Below are 19,570 nucleotides of genomic sequence, written 5' to 3'. Positions count from 1 at the left end.
TATCTCCTTTGGACACTTTTTTTTTAAGATTTTATTTATTTATTTTTAGAGAGGGAAGGGAGGGAGAAAGAGAGAGAGAAACATCCATGTGCGGTTGCTGGGGGCCGTGGCACGCAACCCAGGCATGTGCCCTGACTGGGAATCGAACCTGTGACACTTTGGTTTGCAGCCCGCGCTCAATCCACTGAGCTACCCCAGCCAGGGCGTCCTTTGGACACTATTAACTGAAAATACTTTTTCTGGAGCTTGTCCATAGGCTCTGGGGTGTTTATGCCGATATGGGCTCAAAACCTTGGGGAGGCAGCTTGAGTCAGAGGTGGCAGCGTGGGTTCTGGTACTAGGGGCTTAGGTTCAAATCCCAGCTGTGCCATGTGCCATTTAAGACATCTTGAACAACTTATTTAATCCTTTTTAGTTTTCTTGTCTGTAAAATGAAAATAATCATAATTATTGATTATTAACCTCACTGAGTGATGGTGAGGCTTATACAGGGAATGTTTTAGAAGAATGTTCTCCTATGCAGAAAGTAATATGTGTTTCTCCTATTATTAGTTTTTTTATATGTGCTGGCCTCAGGATTGTTAGCAAAACATCCCTTTGAACCAGTAGTTGCTTAGTGAGCATGATGCCCTTCTCTATGTGTTTGTTTCTCCTAGTTGGAGCTAACTCGAGGGAGAGATTGCTATGGAGAATGTAAAGCAAGCAGCTTTTCTCCTGTTTTTAGCATCTCCAATTAAACGAAGAAAAACAGTATAAACACAGCCTTTCTCCACCCTAGGAAGGGTAAACCTCTAGCCAGACCCTCAAGTTTGTCCCTAGTTTGAAGAAAATAATGTTACCCTCTCCCATCCAATCAATATCTTTGCTGAGTCTATTGTGAACTGAAAATTTAAATACAATTGTCTCCTTAGCAACCACCCTTTCATGGTCTGTCTTGTTGCCTTTGAAAAGAGCTTGCAGTTACGAAATTCACAGTTTTAGCCAAAAACTTTTTTTTTCCTGTAGGAACTAGCTTCTCTTTCAAAACAAACTCTTTGAAACATGGGAAAATGTAATGGGATTTCTAAAGTAAAAGTTTAATTTTTTTTTCTAATTATAGAGGTAATTGAACAGGATTTTAAGCAGAGATGAAAGAGGTTTTGCTGCCTCCGCTGGTAGGTCCAGGATGGTCCGTGTGGGGGAGGGCGCAGAGGACAAGTAGAGCCCAGTTAGACCCAAGGGACGCTGGGGCTGGAGGAAGGTGTAGGGGTAATTCAGTCTGATCTTTCATTTCTCCCCCTACGTTTTGTAAGTGAGAAAAGAGGAGGCCTGAGAGATTTCCCAGCCACGCCCCAGGGCACACAGCTTCCAGGAGGAGAGGCCAAGCTGGGCTTCAAACCCTGTCCTCTGTCTCTAAGCCCAAAGTGTTCTTGCCACCGAAGTCTGTCCTCTGAGATTTCTAGAGGGAGGTGCTGGAGCACAGGGCCTGGACATCAGGTAAGCCCACATTCGAATCACTGGATGTGGTGACCAGCTGTCTGTCACCATATGGCCAACATGAGAGGAGGTTTCTGGGATATAAGATGTCAACATAAGAAACATCCAGAACTTTAAGAGTTTTTATGAGTCTATTTGAGCCAAACTAGTGACAATTGCCAGGAAGCAAAACCTCAACAAGAAAATGCTCTGGGAAATGGCAGTTTTGCACCTTATTTTATACATTAGAATGAAAGAAGGAGACGTTAAAGGGTTACATGCAATCCACCAGTGATAGATCAGGGAGGCGGGAGAGAGCGAGGTGGGAAATCTCTGAGACGGGATAAAAAGGTAAAAGGAATGGACACGTGTGTCTTTTACATTGGTGGGTATAGGATAGTCAGCAGTTGACAGTTAACATGGTAACAATAACAGTGAGGGGATTTGGGGTCTCTGCTCTGGTAGCTGGTGGGGGGCTGGCTGGAGAAAATTACTTTGATATCCCAAAGGTATGTTATCAGATATGTTATAGCAGATGCAGAAAAAGAGGAAGGAAAAAGAAAAACACAGGCAGGCTCAGTTACGCTAAAGCGTGACCTTTGTTGGGGACAACTGCTGGCCTAGGGCACGACTGCTCTCCATGAGCTGCTTTTAGTTGGGAAGTTTTAATTTCAGACCACCCTAGGGGCTTACTTTAGGTCTCTGAGGTTGTGAGGCCCACCATGCCGGCCTCCCCGGAGCTTGTCACGTTCAGCCTGTGGCCCCCTTTTCATCCACCGGGACTTCTGATGCTCAGACGAGGAAAGTCTTGGGCACACCTGGATGAGTGGGTCACCTTAAAGCTGAGCCAGTCTCTCAGTGATTTGGGGCAATTTGGGCTTCAATCTCCTCGTCGGTGGTCAATCACAATAGCTCATCTCTTGAGGTGTTGAGAGGATACAATAAAATAACTACAGCAAATATGAGTTTCTATCCTTCCTTCCTTCCTTTCCTGATTTATTCTACCCAATGAGAAGCTCTTGAACGTCTTTAGCTGGAAAAAGCTATATTCAGTGTAAAAGTGATAATGATGGTTCTTCTCCAGGTTGGTCCAGACTGGGGGAGGCAGAGGACTCAGATCCTCATTCCAGAAGGTCTGATATTCAGAGATACAGTCCTTAGAGACTCCCCTAAATGCCACCTACAATGTGAGGAATCAAAATTAGCTTCTTGGCTGCTTTTGGCAACCGTGATTAATCATTTCGTAATGAGACAGTCAAAGCACACTATTTATTTGCATGGGATCAGGAAGATTACAGAATATAACATTTTCATGAATTTGTTAAGATTCTAGGTACACGTTAGTGTGATGAATAGTTTAGGCTGGGGTAGATGTTTTCGTTTCAATAAAGTTATTTTGGGGATATATTTACATGATGAAATAACCTATTATTTATCCAACTGCATTTTTATGAACTAATTTTTCTTTTTGTGCTGGCTTGCAATGGTGATTCATTACTTTTTGCCCTTCAATTTTTCTTTCCGTATAAATGGTTTCTTGTTTATTATTTTAAAGGGTATGTCTCCCTTCAGATCCATCGACCAGTTTTGCGTGGGTTCTCTGCTCTAAGCTGCTTTCAAGAATCTGAGTAATTCAGATATTAAAATGAGTTGTTTTATTCTAAGTGTGTCTGGGCTTTACCACTTACTGGGTCTGTGACCTTGGGCAGGCCATTACCTCTCTCTGAGACTCAGTTTCCTGATTTAGAGACTTGAGCACAGAATAGGTGCTCAATTAATATTTGCCAAAGGAGTAAATGGGCGACTGCATGAGGTGAGAGTGAAGACATGTGTTGGGCTATGGGAAGGTTTAGGTGGGGAGGGTCCAATCCAAGCATGCTTCTTTCTTTTGGTGGGAGTTAAGTCTGTTATCTGCCAGAAAGAGGGAGACTGAAACTTCTTTTTTGGTACCAGTCTGCCATTTATCTTCGATGTTCAGAAGAAACTATCGATTCTTGAAAGCATCGGAAACCTGCAACTTTAATGAATTTGGGGAATTAAATTCCTCAGGAAAAAAAATTTTTATTACAGGCAAAAATTTTGTTTCTGCTTCCTTCAAATAAACCAAGCCACCTAACAAAAAATGAAGTAGAAGAAGGTTGTAATTCTATGCAGAGAGTATGATTAAGTAGATTAGTTATGGAGACAATTCAGAAGAGAAAGTAGAATAAAAAAGAACCAAGTCCAGGAGTTCCAGGTTCAAATCTGCATTGCTGTGTGACCTGAAGCAAGCCACGCCCCTCTCTGGTCTTAGACTCCTCATCTGTATGACAAGGAGACTGCGTGTGGTAGCCTTTGGTTATCCAAAGTTTAAACAATTTAGTCCAGTGTTTCTCGAACTGGGCTTATTAGACTTTGGTGTCTGCAAACATATTCTTGAGGCTCCTTGAGTTATGAGAATAATTTTTTGCTTTCACTTCTCTCTTTATTTTTACAAGGTTTATGGACAGAGCTTCTCTAGCAGTGCTAATTCATTACTGAAAGCCAATTTCATAGAATAAGACTTCGTTTTATTAACTCAGTGTTTTCAAACCCAGCTTGAAGGACCAGGGACAACTTTAAGTAGTGAAAGGAATGGGGACTGGGAGAAATTGCTGGTGAAGTTTCCTTGATGTCGTGAGTAGCCAGAGCACATATTAAAAGCTGTGATGTCTGATACAAAATTGTTTGTATTCATATAAATTCTTCTTCTAACTCCCCACCCTAAGTGATCAGTAAAGCTGATGATGCCCCAAAATTCCCTGTATGCATGAAACGTTTGTGATGACAAATGGATTTGAGTTTCTTCTGGGGTCCAGGCGATGGAGGGTGAAGGTAGAACATGAGCAAAAGGAAGATGTTCCGTAAGTAGAGCAAATTCTGCAGAAGCAAGATGTCAGAATTAGAATGACTTGGCGGGGTCGGGCGGGGAGGCTCCGTGCTTCCACAAGTGTGAAGTGAAAGGTCAACCTGATTATTATATTCATTCATCCACTTATTCATTCATATCTTCAACAAATATTTATGAACTGTCTACTATGTGTCCGTCACTGCCATAGGCCCTGGGAATATCTCTGGAAGTATAACAAAGCGCTTACTCATAGAAAGCTTCCATTATTATTGAAGAGACCTAGTAAAAATTAATAGAAAAAGAAGTGATACCATGTTAGGTAATGATAAGAGTTACTCGTATTAGGAATAAAAGAGAGAGTAAGGGGAAGACATGAGGGTGACAATTCAGAAAGGGTGGCTCCGGAAGTGGTGTTTGAGCAGGGACCTAAGTTAAGTGAAGGAGAGAGACATAGTGAGATCCGGGGTAGAGGTGCTAGGCAGAAAGAGCGGATCTTTCTCCTCATCTTGCCTGTCGCCTCGGGAGAGGAACAGCCTCTCAGTCCTCAGTGTTTTCATCTGAGATTAGGACTGATATCAACCACCTGTGGTGGAGGGAAGGCTTCCAAGAGATCATAGAGGTTGTTGAGAAACAGCAGATGCAACACACATACTAGGAACTGGGAGAGCCAGCCAAAGATGGGGTTAATTCCACTTTTTGCTGTAGGGTTGGTGTGGACTGTGCCCAGGGGTGTGAGCTGTCTTGTGGGATCCTCCAGATATGGGGACTCAGCTCAGGGATGGACCATGGGTTAGAATGTGAATGTTCCAATTCTGCTGAAGTGGCCTGGGAGAAGTGCCTTGATACAGGCTATTTCCACAGGTTCATGAATTCTGTATTACAATGCGTCGTCCCCTGATTTTGCAATTGTCTTGCTGATAATACAGTCCCTGATGTATTTATCATCACAACTCAGGCAGAAAGACCTGATAAATCTTGGCCGCATAAAGACTTGGCTACTTTGATCTCATTCCCTGCTTAACCCTTCACCCACTGGCCAATCCCTTTTGAAGAATTATATAAAAGCATTTGGCATTGTCTTCACCCTCCCTTGGCTTGGTGGATATTTGTCATTCCTCTTGGCTGCTGTGGCATGTGCTGTTGGTTGCCTATCCAGTAGCCATTATTCTTTCTCATTATTGAGCCTGAAAAGACCAGATATTGTCTTCCCAGCTTCCCTTGCAGTATGGATGTGTATATCAATTATAGATTGCCATCATAATGCTTTGCAACAAACCTCTCCAAAACTCGGTGGCTTAATACAATGAGCATTTATTTAGCTCATGAGTCTGAGACTGTCAAATTTAGTTGGAGCTCAGCTGTGTGTTTCCTCTGGTCTTTGCTGGGCACACTTACATGTCTGATTATTGGTTGACTGCCACCAGGGGCAATTGGGGTATATGTCTGTCATCCTCCATCAGCTTAGCCTTGGCGCGTTCTCATGGCAATTGCAGAGAATTGATAAGTATAAACACACATGGCTTCTTGAGGCCTAGGCTTAGAGCTAACATGTCATCACTTCTGCCACATCCAATTGGCCCAAGCACATTACAAGTCCGGCCTAGGTTCAAAGGATGGGGAAATGGACTCTGCCTTTTAGGTGAGGAAAAATACAAAGTCTCATGGGAAAGGCTGTAAGTACAGGGGGTGAAGAAGACCTGGAGCAATTACACAATCACCCAACCATACTACATGACCTAATCCAGGATGTGCCACACCTCGTACGTGGAGGCCATCTAGCAGTCATGAGGGGACAAGGCTGGTGACTAAGCTAATATAGAGAATGACAAAGCAGAAAGTTGGGAAGAGCTCAAGTTCTTGATGCTGTAGTTGACCCTTTGGACAAACCCTAGAGTCACCTACTTACAGACATTTTGTTATATGAAACAGTACATTTTTCTCAATAAGTCACTTTGAAACATTGGATATTCTGAAACTTGCTGCTGAAAGCAGTCCCAACTGCTATGGCAACCTGTGGATTTTGGCCTCCCTTTGCCTTGTTTTGGGGCCCCCAACCTTACAAGCAGAGATCGAATGACAGATGCTGGGCTTGCTGGATGCTTGCTTTCTCAGTCTCCCTTGCAGTGAGGTCATGGGCCCATGACTCAAGTGCTCGCACTCCCCCTAGAATTTGAATTAGAAAGTAGCAATAAGAAGAAGCAGGGACTCATCATCAGTGCAGTGGTGGCCTTGGTGGCAGCTACCTCTGATTTCCTGATGCAACCTTGCCAACTTGGAATGCCCCATGATGGCTCGAAACCCAGTGATGATGCACTGAAAGAGATGAGAGAGCGGCGGGGGGGGGAGAGAGAGACTAATTTAAACCAGAAAATAAGGTTTTGCCAGAACCCAGAGACTTCCTTGATGCAGAGCCAGCACCTACCCACACCCCTGGCAGCACTTGCACACCTGTGGAAGGTAAAGAGGACATCTCCTCGTTGAACCTCATCATAGGCTCATGTGATTGGGTAGAAATGCCTTCCACGGACTTGCTCCAAGAATCCCAGCACCTTTCTGACACTCCTCTGCCTGCCTCCCTGCGCTGGTTTGATCCTTGGAATCCAATCGCTGCCTTTGGACTTCAATGTGCACTGTTGACATTTCAAAGCAGACTGTCTGACCAGCTCTTGTGGACCCGTGAATCGCTGCCACGTCACTCTGGCCTTGCCCCGCCCCGCGGCCTGTGGCCGCACAGTGACGAGTGGAGGCATTGTTGGCCAGGCTCCGATGTGGCTGCCTGCACACGCACCTTCACCTCTCACTAGGCTCTACAGCCTTTCAGGGCAGGAAGAAGTCTTTTCCCATCATTGTGTCCTCGGTACTTGGAACAGCCTGTGGTTATAGCAGGGGTTCCATCCCAACAACAGTCTTAATCTGGGTTTTAGGCACAAAACAAGGCAAAACGATACAGATGCATCCTGGTTGGAGACATTTTCCCAAACATGAGTCCCACACTTCCTCTGTTCTGATACCCATCACTCTTGGTTGGTGCCTCCTTCATGTATTTTTCACTCGATGGTGTGTTTTACGAAGGCGGGGAAAAGGTCTGTGTTGTTACTGTCTCTTCAGACCTCACAACAGTGAACGGCACACCTCAGGCACCTAACAAAGAATAAAATAATAAATTGACACCATTTCTCTTGTAATAGAATAACGGCCCCCTCACAGATGTCCACGTCTTAATCCCTGGAACCTGCGACTAGGTTGAACTATATGGCAAAGGGGAATGAAGGTAGCAGATTAAACTGAGGATGCTAATCAGTGGATTTGGAAATAGGGAGATTATCCTGGATTATCCAGGTGGGCCCAAGGAGCCTTAAAAGTGGAAGAGGGAAGTAACAGGACAGCAGAGTGAAGCAATGTGAGCAGGGCTCCGCTTGCCATCGGTGGCTTTGCATGTGGAAGGAAAGGACCAAGCCACGAGCCAAGGAATGCAGGTGACTGTCTGAAGCTCGGGAGGAACATCTCCTTTGCACCCAGTGCTGTTCTAGGCACTGGGATGCAGTGATGGGAGCTGGTGGGCTCTGGGAGAGTGGATTCTCCTCTCGAGTCTCTAGAAGGGAATGCAGCCCTGCCAACACCTTAACTGCATCTCAGTCAGACCCACTGTTCGGTGTTTAACCCACAGGACTGTAGGACAGATGCCTTTTTCTTGTTTAAGCTACTACATCTGTGACACTTTGTCACACCAGTCATACAAAATGAAAACACCCCCATTATGGTTTGAATGTTTGTGTCCCCTTCACTGTCCCATTTATAGATTCAAATGCTACTGCTCCGTGTGACAGTATTAGGAGGCGAGGCTTTGGGAAGGTGGTGAGGTCAGGAGAGCACAGCCCTCGTGAGTGGCATCAGTGCCTCTACAAAGGAGGTCACAGTGTTCCTGCCCCTTCTGCCATGTGACGATACAATGAGAAATCTGCAGTCTGAAAGAGAGTCCTTACCTTCTTATGGCGGCACCTTGATCTTGGACTCCCAGTCTCCAGAGCGGTGAGAAGTCAATGTCTGTGGTTTCTAAGCTGTCCGGGCTGTGGTGTGTCTGTTCTGTTAGACTAAGCCACCTGCTCTCGCCCAGGCCCCAGGGGGATGGATGTGCTTCTTACCTTTAAGGGGCACTTCCTGATGGGGGGAGGGGGTCTCTTGGGGCAGGCTCGCCTAGCCCTTTGAATCTCCAACCTGTTCTCCCAGAGGGTTTTACTTAAAAGAAAGAGAAGAAAACATCTTTATCTTTTGTTAAGTTTTGTTACTTTAAAAAATCTGGACCAAAACGGAAACTTCAGGGGATTTGTGACTGCTGTTCACATTTGCTACTAATCAGATACATGTCTAATTAACCTTCGGGGCCTTAGTTTCTTCATCTGTGAAAGAAGAGCCCTTTCAGCTAGGAAGTCCCTGGATGTGTCTGGAACAGGCCCCTACCTTGTTAGCCTGAGAATGTCCTTCTCTCCTCCAAACCTAGTTCAAGTGTCATTGTTCCAGTGGCCTTCCTTTATACCACAGCATTCCCCGACGCAGAGCTGGTGGTGCTGTGTTTAATTTCTCTATCATCTATCTTCTATCTATCTATCTATCTATCTATCTATCTATCTATCTATTTATCTATCTATCATCTTTCTATCTATCTACCAATCTATCATCTACCTACTCCCTGCTATTTGACATTATCGTCATTTATCTCCACACTGATATTCCAAGTGCCTGGACTGACTGACCGCTGCAGCCCAGATGCTTGGCAAACACTCGGTGTTTAGTAAGCCTTTGTTGACTAGAATAGAATTCAATGGAAAATCTGTCATTTGGAATCTTTTACTCCTAAACATTACAGCTGGACTTCTAGTCTACAATCCTCACTTCACCAGCAGGAAAACAGATGCAGAGGACGGGAAGGGCCTTACCCCGAGCCCCACACAGCACACTGGAGGCAGAGACTAGAACTCAGGGGTACTGATTTACGATCCAAATTTCTTCTTGTTCTACCACATGGCTTTGCCTCCATCTGTCTTGGTTAAAGTGATAGTAGCTGCTGCACTGAGAAGTCCTAAGACCTTGACGGCTTCACGCCATAGGAGTTTATTTTGGGTTCCCATAAAGTCCTCTGGTGGTGGGCTGACAGAGTCTGCCATCTTCAACATGTGAGCCCCAAAGTTATGCTCAGTGATCGAGAGAGGACAGAGGAACCCATTGTGCTTTTCATGGGCCAGGCCTAGAGGTGACACAGCCTGCTCTGCCCTTGTTCTGTGGGCTGACACCCAGCATGGGGGATGCATTCCCACCGTGAGCTGCGGAGGAAGCGTGGGGGGGGGCAGGGGGGGCGGTGGCTGTGATGGACAGCTGCCAGTCTCTGCTACGCCATCTTATTTCCTCACATGGGCTTCTATTTCCATCATTACACTTAAACTTTTCATGCACTGACTAGATCTTTTCCATGGGCCTCAAGTGAGCTAACTATATTGAGCTGTTTTGATACTATTATTATTGTTGTTATTTCTACCAATAACGGAGGGGAAGTGGCAGACAGGAACCAACTTGAACTGCTTTGTAGTGTTCAACCCAAAGCACATTTTGCCAGGCAATTTCCTCTTAATCTTTAAACCTATGTGTATTTCAAGGGAAATTTAATCCTTGTGTTTCTGATTCATTTGCACTTAACTCATCAAAATGTTGCTTTGTAAGGCGTGTTTGATGTACAAGAAGGCTCATAAGCCCTTTCATAAGCCTTTCAAATGCGTTTTCTCTTTGAAGCAGAGGGTTGCGTTCTTCCAGCGCTAAACAGAGCTCAAACCGGGAGAGTCACGGGTGCTGTCCCACCCTCGGGGCCTCAAATTAAGGTGGTTTGTGCAGGTCAGCAGGGGAGGCCACTCCCACTCGTGTGATTAAATGCCCGTGGGGAGCGGAGACACCTGCTGCTTCCTGCTGTCCTGCCCCAGGCCTTGGCCCCTGCTGCCACACTGTCTGCAAAAAGCCTGAGCATTTTCCTTGCTGCGTAGTCACAGAAAAGGCCTGCTCCTCCTCCTCAACTACAGTTTCAACACCTCTCTGAAGACCTCCTTCCTTTGCGTCTCCTTGTATCCTGTTGTGATAATAGTTGGCATTAATTGAGCACTCCAAGCACTCTTTCAAGTGCCTTACATGTGTTAACTCATTCAATCATCTCAATAACCCCATAAGGTATTATTTCAGCTTCCTTTTACAGGGGAGGAAACTGTAGAGCCAGGTGGGTAGGAGACTTGCCCAAGGTCCCAACTGGGAAGGCCAGCCTAGTACCTACAGCACTGACTACATTTGATCATGGCACCCCCTAGGCTCTTCGAAAGGAAGTGCCTCTTCCTCTCTGCATCTGTGTGGGTGTTAGAGAGCTTGGTCACAATACGAAGCTCTCAAAATGCTACCCAACTCATGGAGCATGTTCAGTGAATGTTAAATCTTATAACTGAATGAAGAAAAGGAGATATGGATGGAGGGCCTATCTTAGTTTTCCAAGGAAAAGATGCTTGGGGGCGGGGAGGTCAGTGAGTATTACGGAAGATAGACTCAGACTCAGCGAAGGTCTCAGCAGCTTACACCTTAAGCTAGAATCCTACAAAATAAAACATGGTGAGGATAACTACTGATCCTGTGCTTAGGCCTCAAACAGCAGCAGCACGGGCTGAGGATGTGGGGAGATACGGCTCAGAGCCAGCATGGGTCCAAGGTATGCAGGTCTTCGCACTGACAGCCAGCCCAACTCTGTGATGTGTCATGCCCAGCTTAAACTCTGTCGTTAGGAGTGTGCTGTCGAGTACAGGAAAGAAGCTGCCGTGCTCTCTTAGGCGTTCATTGCAGGCCAGGAGAGGTGCAGCAGTTGGTGGAACCTCACTTTATGACCTTTACTTCTAATAGCTATTTTTTCTGATTGAAAAATATATTCACTGTTGACAATTTAGCAACATTCAAGAGAAATAAGGAACAAAAAATATTAACTGTAGTGTACGACCACCTCTTTATAGTTTGGTACATTTTCATCTCTGTAGACCTGTGTAGATACATTCATATCACACATGGGAGCTGGAACTTCTTGGTTCTCTAAGATCTGGAATAGTTTGGCTCAGATCCTCACTCCACACTCTTTAGAAGCCCAAACATCTCCTGATTTCTGCAGATACCTTGGGAGCTTACATGTTTACCGCCATCTCTGATTTGGATGTCTTGTCCCTCACAACTTTTTGTTCTGGGATTGACTTTTGGTTGTTTCCCTTTGGAAGAAGTCTGCCTGTCGTGCCACGAGAGGTGGTCCCTTCTTCTTGGCTGTCTCTGCCAGTGGGAAAACACATGTCCAGCTGCGGCACGGTGTGTGGGAGAACCTTTACGGAAGGACTGAAGATTGCAGGGAGGAGCAGTTGCATTGCATTGCACCTGGCAAACAACCCAAAAGCCAATAGCTAGAAAGCACCCTGTAAATTCATTTATTCTTTAAAAAAATTTTTTTTAATATCACTCAATATGTTTATCGATTTGAGAGAAACAGAGAAAGAGAGAGAGAGATGTAAGAGGGAAACATCAATCGGTTGTCTCCTGTTTGCACCCTGGTGTCGTCACCCTGGTATCACCTGTTTGCACCCCTGACACCAGGGTTTGCACCAGGGAAACCCTGCATTGAACCTGCATGCTCGGTATGTATCCTGGCCAGGGATCAAACTTGCTACCTTTTTTTGTCCTTGGGTGTGTGGGGTGATGCTCCGACCAACCGAGCCACCCAGCCAGGGCCCACTTGTTCTTACTCAGTCCTTGCAGCTGCTCTGTCCCAAAGCTTCCTCGCCTGCCACACCCGTGGGACTCAAACATCTACCGCACCTCTGGTTTCCTCCTCTTTAAACTCACACTCAACCTCCTTCTCTCCTCAACTTCAGCATCTTTGACTTGTAGTGGTGATGATGTTTATAATAAAAACTCCCGTGAATTGAACATGTACAAAGCGCAGGCATTGTTTTAAGCACTTTGCATGCATCCTCGTGCTAAAGACTATCATTGTCCCCATCTTTTCATGAGGAAACGAAGGTGGGTAACTTCCTCCAGGTCCCTGCATTAGTATCAGAGGCAGGATTCAAACCCAGGGCTATTAATGACATTGAATAAGTGCTTATTATTTACCAAGCTCTTTTATATACCTTACGGGATCCTCAGTTCAACTCAGGGAGCTATGCATCATTATCTCTATTTTGTGGATGTTTCCAGGGTTATAGGAATCTCGCTCAGTCACCTAGTTTTTAAGTGGCAGAGCCTTGCTTTGAACTAAGTCTGGTCTACCTTCAAATGAAGTCTCCATGTGCATTTCAGGGCTGCCTGCTATCACCCAGATTCAAAAGGAGATCCTTAAGCATGTAGCTTCCCCCTGCACCCACCTCCAAGCATCGCACACACCGGGAAATAGCTCTCTGTTCATTACGTGTGGCGGCTAAAGTGTATACATAAGGAACCGTGACACTAATGCCATTATATTAAAAGTGCAAAGATTCCAATAAGTTTCCGAGCGCACGTGTTCCAGCAGAGTCTTCTCTCTCTCCCCAAGCGCGTGTACAGTTTTCTGTTGATTTGCTTCGCCTCACACAGTTATTACAGACAGATTTTTCCTTGTGTCCCAGTCTCCCTTCGGTTCTCATTTAGATTTTCCTCCTAGATGCGGCCATTTAAATGCATATTGGCAGCAACTGTGCTCACCAGATCCCCCACCCGCATTAGCTGGGAAGATACTCCTGTTTGTTTTTCTATCTGGGAGCTGAGTGAAAAATCCGACGGTCTGGGTAAAATTGCTTTGTGACGTGGCCTGGTTTTTGCCCATGGTAGCAGAGGGTTGACTTGCAGTGAGATCTGAAGTGGTGTGGGAAGGATTCTTTCAAGAAGTGGGGGGCTTGTTGAGGGGGCATGGGAGTGGAGGTCCAGAAGGAAATGTAGAGAGCGTGGTGGGTGGGTTTGGGTGCTTGGACGATGGGGGCAGATGTATGCATAGCATGGGGTTCACACGTGGGATAAATTGTTCACCGAAGTGGGTGTTAGATGAGAATGCGCACGTCAGGTGGTGGATGGATGTCAATTGTTTGGATGAATGGATGAGTACATTGTCGGGGTCTCTGAGACTGCACATGACTTATTGTGAGGGCCAATAGGCTCTGTTCCCAGACCCTTGGATCTAGCAAGGCCCGCTGACTCAGCTGAGGATGGGGGATAGGCCTCCCGCCATGGAGTCCTCCCAGGCAGGGTTTAGGGACAGAAGGAGCAGAGAACCATGCACTTCCAGCTCGAGCTTGTTCCCAGGAAGGAGGGCTGAGCTCAGCCGAGCATGCTCAGTTTCTCTTCCCCAACACACACATCAGATACCATAGTCACTCCACATCCCCAGGGCAGAGAGAGTAAAGGGACTGAGAGGGCAGGGGTTATACTAATTGCACTCTCACTCCTGGGAGGAAACATCGGGGCCTGGGAAGGAAGGTTCTGTATTAGCACATATAGACTGCATGTTCTATCACTGCTGTCTTCCCAGCACCCAGCACAGTGCCTGACCCCGAGCACGTGCTCTACTGTGGGCGGCCAAAGGGGATGACAGTGAGAGGGCAGTTACTCTGCAGGGGGATGTGTGTGTGTGTGTGTGTGTGTGTGTGTGGGCACATTATGCAGTGGGTTGTGGGCAGTGTTTGCATACATAGGCTTCTCCCATGGGTGTGGGTGCCATGAGTGCAGACAGACAGATGATCCTAGTTCTGGAAGGCAGATGTGGATGGACAGGTGTTTGAGTGACGTCTGGGTTTAATAGTATCCGGGTCACAAGTGTGTGTGCGGGGCAGGGGTGAGGGTGAACATTTAGAAAGGTTGAGGAGGGGCTGTGCCTGCATGAAGGAGGGCTGTGTGCATGGGTGTACACAGAACAGTGTGTGTGTGTGTGTGTGTGTGTGTGTGTGTGACAGAGTGGGGAGGGGAGAGAGAGGGAGAGGGAGAGAAGAGGAAGGGGCGAGAGACAGAGGCAGACAGAAATAATGAGTTTTGTAGAGTCTTTTCCTTTCTTTTTTCTGTCTGTCACTCTCTCAACTTGCCATTTTCTTTATCTGTCCTCCCTCACACATTCTCTATTTCCTCCTAAGGCATTCTGAGGGCCCACACCATACTCGCCTCAACACACACACTGGCAGTCACACCCCATGCTCACACAGGACACTCATACTCACACACACCCGCACGTGCACATAGGCATGCATGTGTGTGAATGACAGACACACATGCTCCAGCTGCACCTCCTTGGGGCCGGTGTTCCCACCCAGGCACCGTGGGTATGCTGGCACAGGGGCAGCTGACATTCACTGAGTGCCTCCTGTGCGCCAGGCTCTCCACTGACCCCTGCAGCGTCTCGTCTAATCCTGATGAGGAGGCGTTGTGAGTGCAAGTCAGAGAGGGGAGACACTTAGCGAGGTGAAGGGAACCAATGTGCTGGCCCCAGTCTTGTATGCCTCTGAAGGTCACATTCGTTTACAGTCCCCTCCCCCCTCCCTGTCATCTGCAGGCGGCAGGCTACCTCCCCTTTCATCATCTGCCCTTTGGCCTCAGCTCCGCGCTGACCACCATTCTCCAGACCCGACAGCAGGTGCCTAAGGCTTCTCTGGCGGCCCAGGCCCAGGATGCTGATGGCAGGTGGTTGACCTGGTGGCCCGACAGGCCGTGGGCGGTGTGCAGAAAGCTTGGGCTTTGCGGTCAGATGGACTTGGGTTTGGACCTTGGTTTTATGACCTAATGATGTGATTGTCAGCCGGGCACTTCGCTTCTCTGATCTTTGCAAATTTCACTTCTCTGCCTTTTCTCTGAAATGCAGGTAATAAAACCTGCTTCCTGGGGCTGCTTCCTGGGGCTGCTGAGGGGGTTGCGTAGGGTGCTGTCCGCAGAAGGCTTGGCTCAGAGTAAATGTCTAATAAAAGACAGTTCCTCACCTGGGCACAGCTCTGTCCTGCCTGGACCAGCCCTGTCCCCCGTGACCGTACTGCCATTTGGGGCACAGTTCGGGGCCAAAACCTTGGCCACCAGGAAAGGCAGCTGAGGACACCTAGTCACCTCTTCCTCCTGGCTCAATCTTCTTCAGAGCTGTAGATTATTTCCTTTTTATTGTAATTGTCAGCTCCCTCCCTGACATGTGAACCAGCCCCCTAGACTGAAGACGTCTGAGTTCAAGCTCACGTCTCTGTCCCCGAGGCTGCCACTCTGTTATCAGACCTGTGACTTACAAGAACCTTATATAGTAGGTCCTCTTTTTTATTTCCATATTACCGACGAGGAAACCAAGGCCCAGAGAAGACAAACAACTCACCCAAGGTCGCACAGCTAGTGAAGTGTTGGAGCTGGCCTTGAAACTCGGGTCTCTCTGAACCTAAGTTCAGGCCCTTTCTCTATACCAGGCTACCTGCCTTATGTGACAGTGCCAGCTGTGAAAGGGCTCAAAGGGAGAATGTCACACCGACCACCCCACTGTCTCCCAGAGGGCTCAGCCCTTCTCTGGCCCAAGGGAAGAGCTTCTTGTTGAGGCTGGGAGGTTAAGCTAATGTGCGTCTTCACTCCTTCTTGGGTCACACCAGCAGCATAATGAGCCCATTAGCAAGTCACCCGAAGTGCAGAGAAGCCTTTCTTGACAAGCCGTCAGAGGCTGGCCCAGCGTGGGGAGCCCCTGGCCAGAGAGGGGAGGGAGGAGAGGCAGTGGGCTTCAAGCCTGGCTTGACCCATAATTCAATACCAATGTGATGTCTTCCATCAGCTTCCTCTCTGCTTAACGTTCAGTGCAGGTTTTTTTCTTTCCTTATTACTTTTTTTCTTTATTTTTATTATTGACACTGTTACAGATGTCCCCAGTTTCTCCATGCCTTTGGCCACCTCTACCCACCCCCCAACCCCCCTTCCCTATGGCCATCACTACACTATTGTCTGGTCCATGAACCGGTTATACATATACGTTCTTTGACTAATCCCTCCCCTTCTTTCACCTAGTCCCCACCCCCCGAACAGCTGTCAGTCTGGTCCATGTATCTATGGCTCTGTTTCTATTTTGTTCCCCAGTTCGTTCTGCTAATTAGATTCCACATAGAAGTGAGAGGTGGCCTGGGGTTGCCCAGCCACCTGGGAGCCCCAGCCTTGGAGTCAGCCAGACCGGCTCTGTGTCCAGCTGGGCCACACAGGAATCGAGCGTGTGGTCTTGAGCAAGCCCTTCCCCTCCCTGGGCTTCCGAGTCCCTGTTTGTAGGGCAGGGACTAGAATCTGGGCCCTTCTAGTCCTGGCGTGAAGAAAGAGGTGAGGAGCGGAGTGACTGAGAGCCTGTCTGTCCGTCTGTCTGTCTGCCTGTCTAGCTGAGGGACCCTGCACAAGCCACCGGCTCCCACCTGGCCTGAGCACTCCTCCCATGTAAACGAAGCCAGAGGATCTTCCCCATGGGAGGGAGGCAGGGATGGAATGGAGGCGCTAAGACACACCGGCCTTTAGCTGCCTGGCTTGTGATAAGCAAGCAACAGCCCCCCTCTAAGACAAAGTGCAAAACCCCAGACAAGCCTGAGGCTTTCAGTCCTTCCTGCAAAACTGGGCTGCAGGATTGGTCCCTCCTTGCACGGAGGAAGGAGACAGCGCCCCTGAGAGTCCCATCAAGCTAGCCCAACCAGCAGCAACAGCAACATCCACATCAACAGCAGACACAGCCGTCCTTCGCGGGGAATGTACTGTGTGCCAGGCATTGCACTAAATCCCTCTTCTTTTCCATTTGAACCCCCATCACGACCCTACAAGACAGCTTTTATTTTCCTCTTTCAGAATGAGACTGAGCGAGGCTCAGAAACTTGGCCAAAGTCACACAGCTAGCAAACCAGGTCAGTCTGGCCAGACTTACAATCACTCCGTAACGCTGCCAGCAACGCTGATGGGGGAAACATTTGAGAAGTTCTGCCACCTACCTGCTGTGTGACCTTGGGTAAGTCACTTTACCTCTCTGAGCCTCCGTTTCCCCATCTACAAAATGAGGCTCTTAATGATAGTGTGAGTGGAGGAGGAAGGCTTTGCAAACTGTAGGGTGCAGTGAGTGGGTTGGATGGTTTGCTGAGAACAGGTATATAAGCTGGTCCTTTTGGCTGTTCCTCTCTGTGTGCCCAGTGCCTAGCCCAGCACCTGGTGTATAGATACAGCAGGTGAATAACACGTCCTTAAAGAATGAATGAATGATTATCGATTGGTAATCATTTATTCCTCTCTCCAGTGATACTACCCCCCGAAACCATGTGATTCTGGTCTATTGAAGAGGACAGTCGGTCAGACTAGAGGGAGATGGTGGACCACCTCATGCCTGAAACCTTTGCATTTCTCTGTCCTGTCACTCGGACCCAGGGTCCAGGAGGACATGTGGCTTTTGTCCTCCAGCCTCCGGGCTCAGCATCCCCTGGAGGTTATCAGTGCCGGCTTAGAAAAAAGGCTAGAACTGTGGGCGAGAGGGGCAGGCAGGCAGGCTGTCCCTTCAAAGCGTTGCCTTCTTCCTTCTTTTATTTTTTAATTTCATTTTTTTTCTTTATCCAAAGGCTGCAGGGCCGAAATAATTTATTTTGGATTTGAATAGGATGCGATAAGCCGAAGAAGGGGCAGCTGGGTGGGCATGGTGGAAGCATTAGGCTTTAAATTAGTCACCTGATGCTGGGTTGGGAGCCAGAGCAGAGGCTCTGGCTGACAGAGAGGCGCCTGAGTCCCCGTGGCTGACCGCGGTGGAGGCTGGGAGGAAAGGGACTGGAGGATGCCACAGGGGTCGCTGCAGTGGGTTTAGTGTCAGGCATTCCGGGACCCCCATCCCACTTTGACCTTACCATCACCACAAGCCCTCGTGTCCATCTCTCTGCTTCTACTTACAAGCTGTGTGACCTTGGGCAAGTCACTTTGCCTCTCAGAGCCTTAGTTTCCTCATGCGTAAAATGGGGATAATAGTAACTTCTTCTAACACAGACAGACCTGGCAAAATTTTTCTGAAAAGGGTATGATAGCAAATATTTGAGGACTCGCAGGCCAGAGAGTGTCTGTCGCAACAATGCAGGTCTGCTAGGATGGTATGAAAGCAACCATAGTGAAGACAGACATGGATGGCGACTGTTAAAGGTATGTTATTTACAGAAACAGGCAGCAGGGGGCACGTGGCCCATGGTCCATGCGCTTTGCGGACTTCTGGTCTAACATCACCGGGAAAGTCCAACTGGGGCGCGTGTGTCGTGGCCGATCTGCTCCCTGACCTACGGTGAGAGGCCCTCCAAAGTGGGTTTCCCCTTAATATCAGCAGCTTCAAATCAGTCTCCACGACTGAGCTTTCCAAATCCCAGCTCTGATTGTGTTACCTCATCCACTTAAGCCCCCCTCCCCCCTGTAGAGCCCCGGATGAAGCCCAGATGCCTTTTCCTGACACTCCAGGTCCTGCAAGATGGCCCACCATTCCCACGGCCCTAATTACCTTATCCCCTGGGCTAACCAGATTCCTGACTCCTCCTTGGGGATAAGCCAAGATCCCTCGTGTTTCTGGTCCTTTGTATTTGTTGCTTTGGGGCTCCCTCTCTTGCTCTCCATGCTCTGTGAGTTGCCACATCCTTTAAAGCCTGCTCAAATGGTCCCTTACCCACCATGCTATTCCCGAACCCCAGGCAGGATCGGCTACCACCTCAGGTCAGCATAGGAAGGGGATGCAGAGGGAGGGTCACATTTTATTCATCTCAGGTTGAGGACAAGTGGGAGTGTCACAGCCTGGGACTGGGCGCGCTGAGTGGCCTCACTGGGGACAAAGATTACCCAGGCTGCAGCCATCTGCACTGTCCAGAGGCTACTTCCTGGGAGCTCTTCTCTGCTGTTGTCTTGGAGAAAATTGGGCTCCTTGCATTAACAACCACTTTCTTTATGCTCACCTCGTCCATAGAGAGTGGAGGAGGGTGGTTGTGAGGTGCACAGGCAAGGGGCTTTGCCGGCAGAGCAAATTTAACCCTCACTGTTAGTTATTATTTGTAAAGTTAGGGGATTTGGGGCAAATTTCTTTTTCCCTACCAACCTATTTTCCTTGTTGCAAATGAGGAAAGTGCCTGTCTTACAGAATTGTGAGGGTAATGGAAATCAAAATTATACTACTAGTGGCAAGTGTTTAATGAGTCCTTATCACCAGGCAGGGACTGTTCCATACACTTTACAAGTTTTAATTTACTTAAT

Source organism: Phyllostomus hastatus, unplaced genomic scaffold (genome assembly GCF_019186645.2).
Source record: "Phyllostomus hastatus isolate PE091 unplaced genomic scaffold, TTU_PhHast_1.1 phas_contig_34, whole genome shotgun sequence".
Classification (NCBI taxonomy): domain Eukaryota; kingdom Metazoa; phylum Chordata; class Mammalia; order Chiroptera; family Phyllostomidae; genus Phyllostomus; species Phyllostomus hastatus.
Note: the sequence above shows the minus strand (reverse complement) of the source record.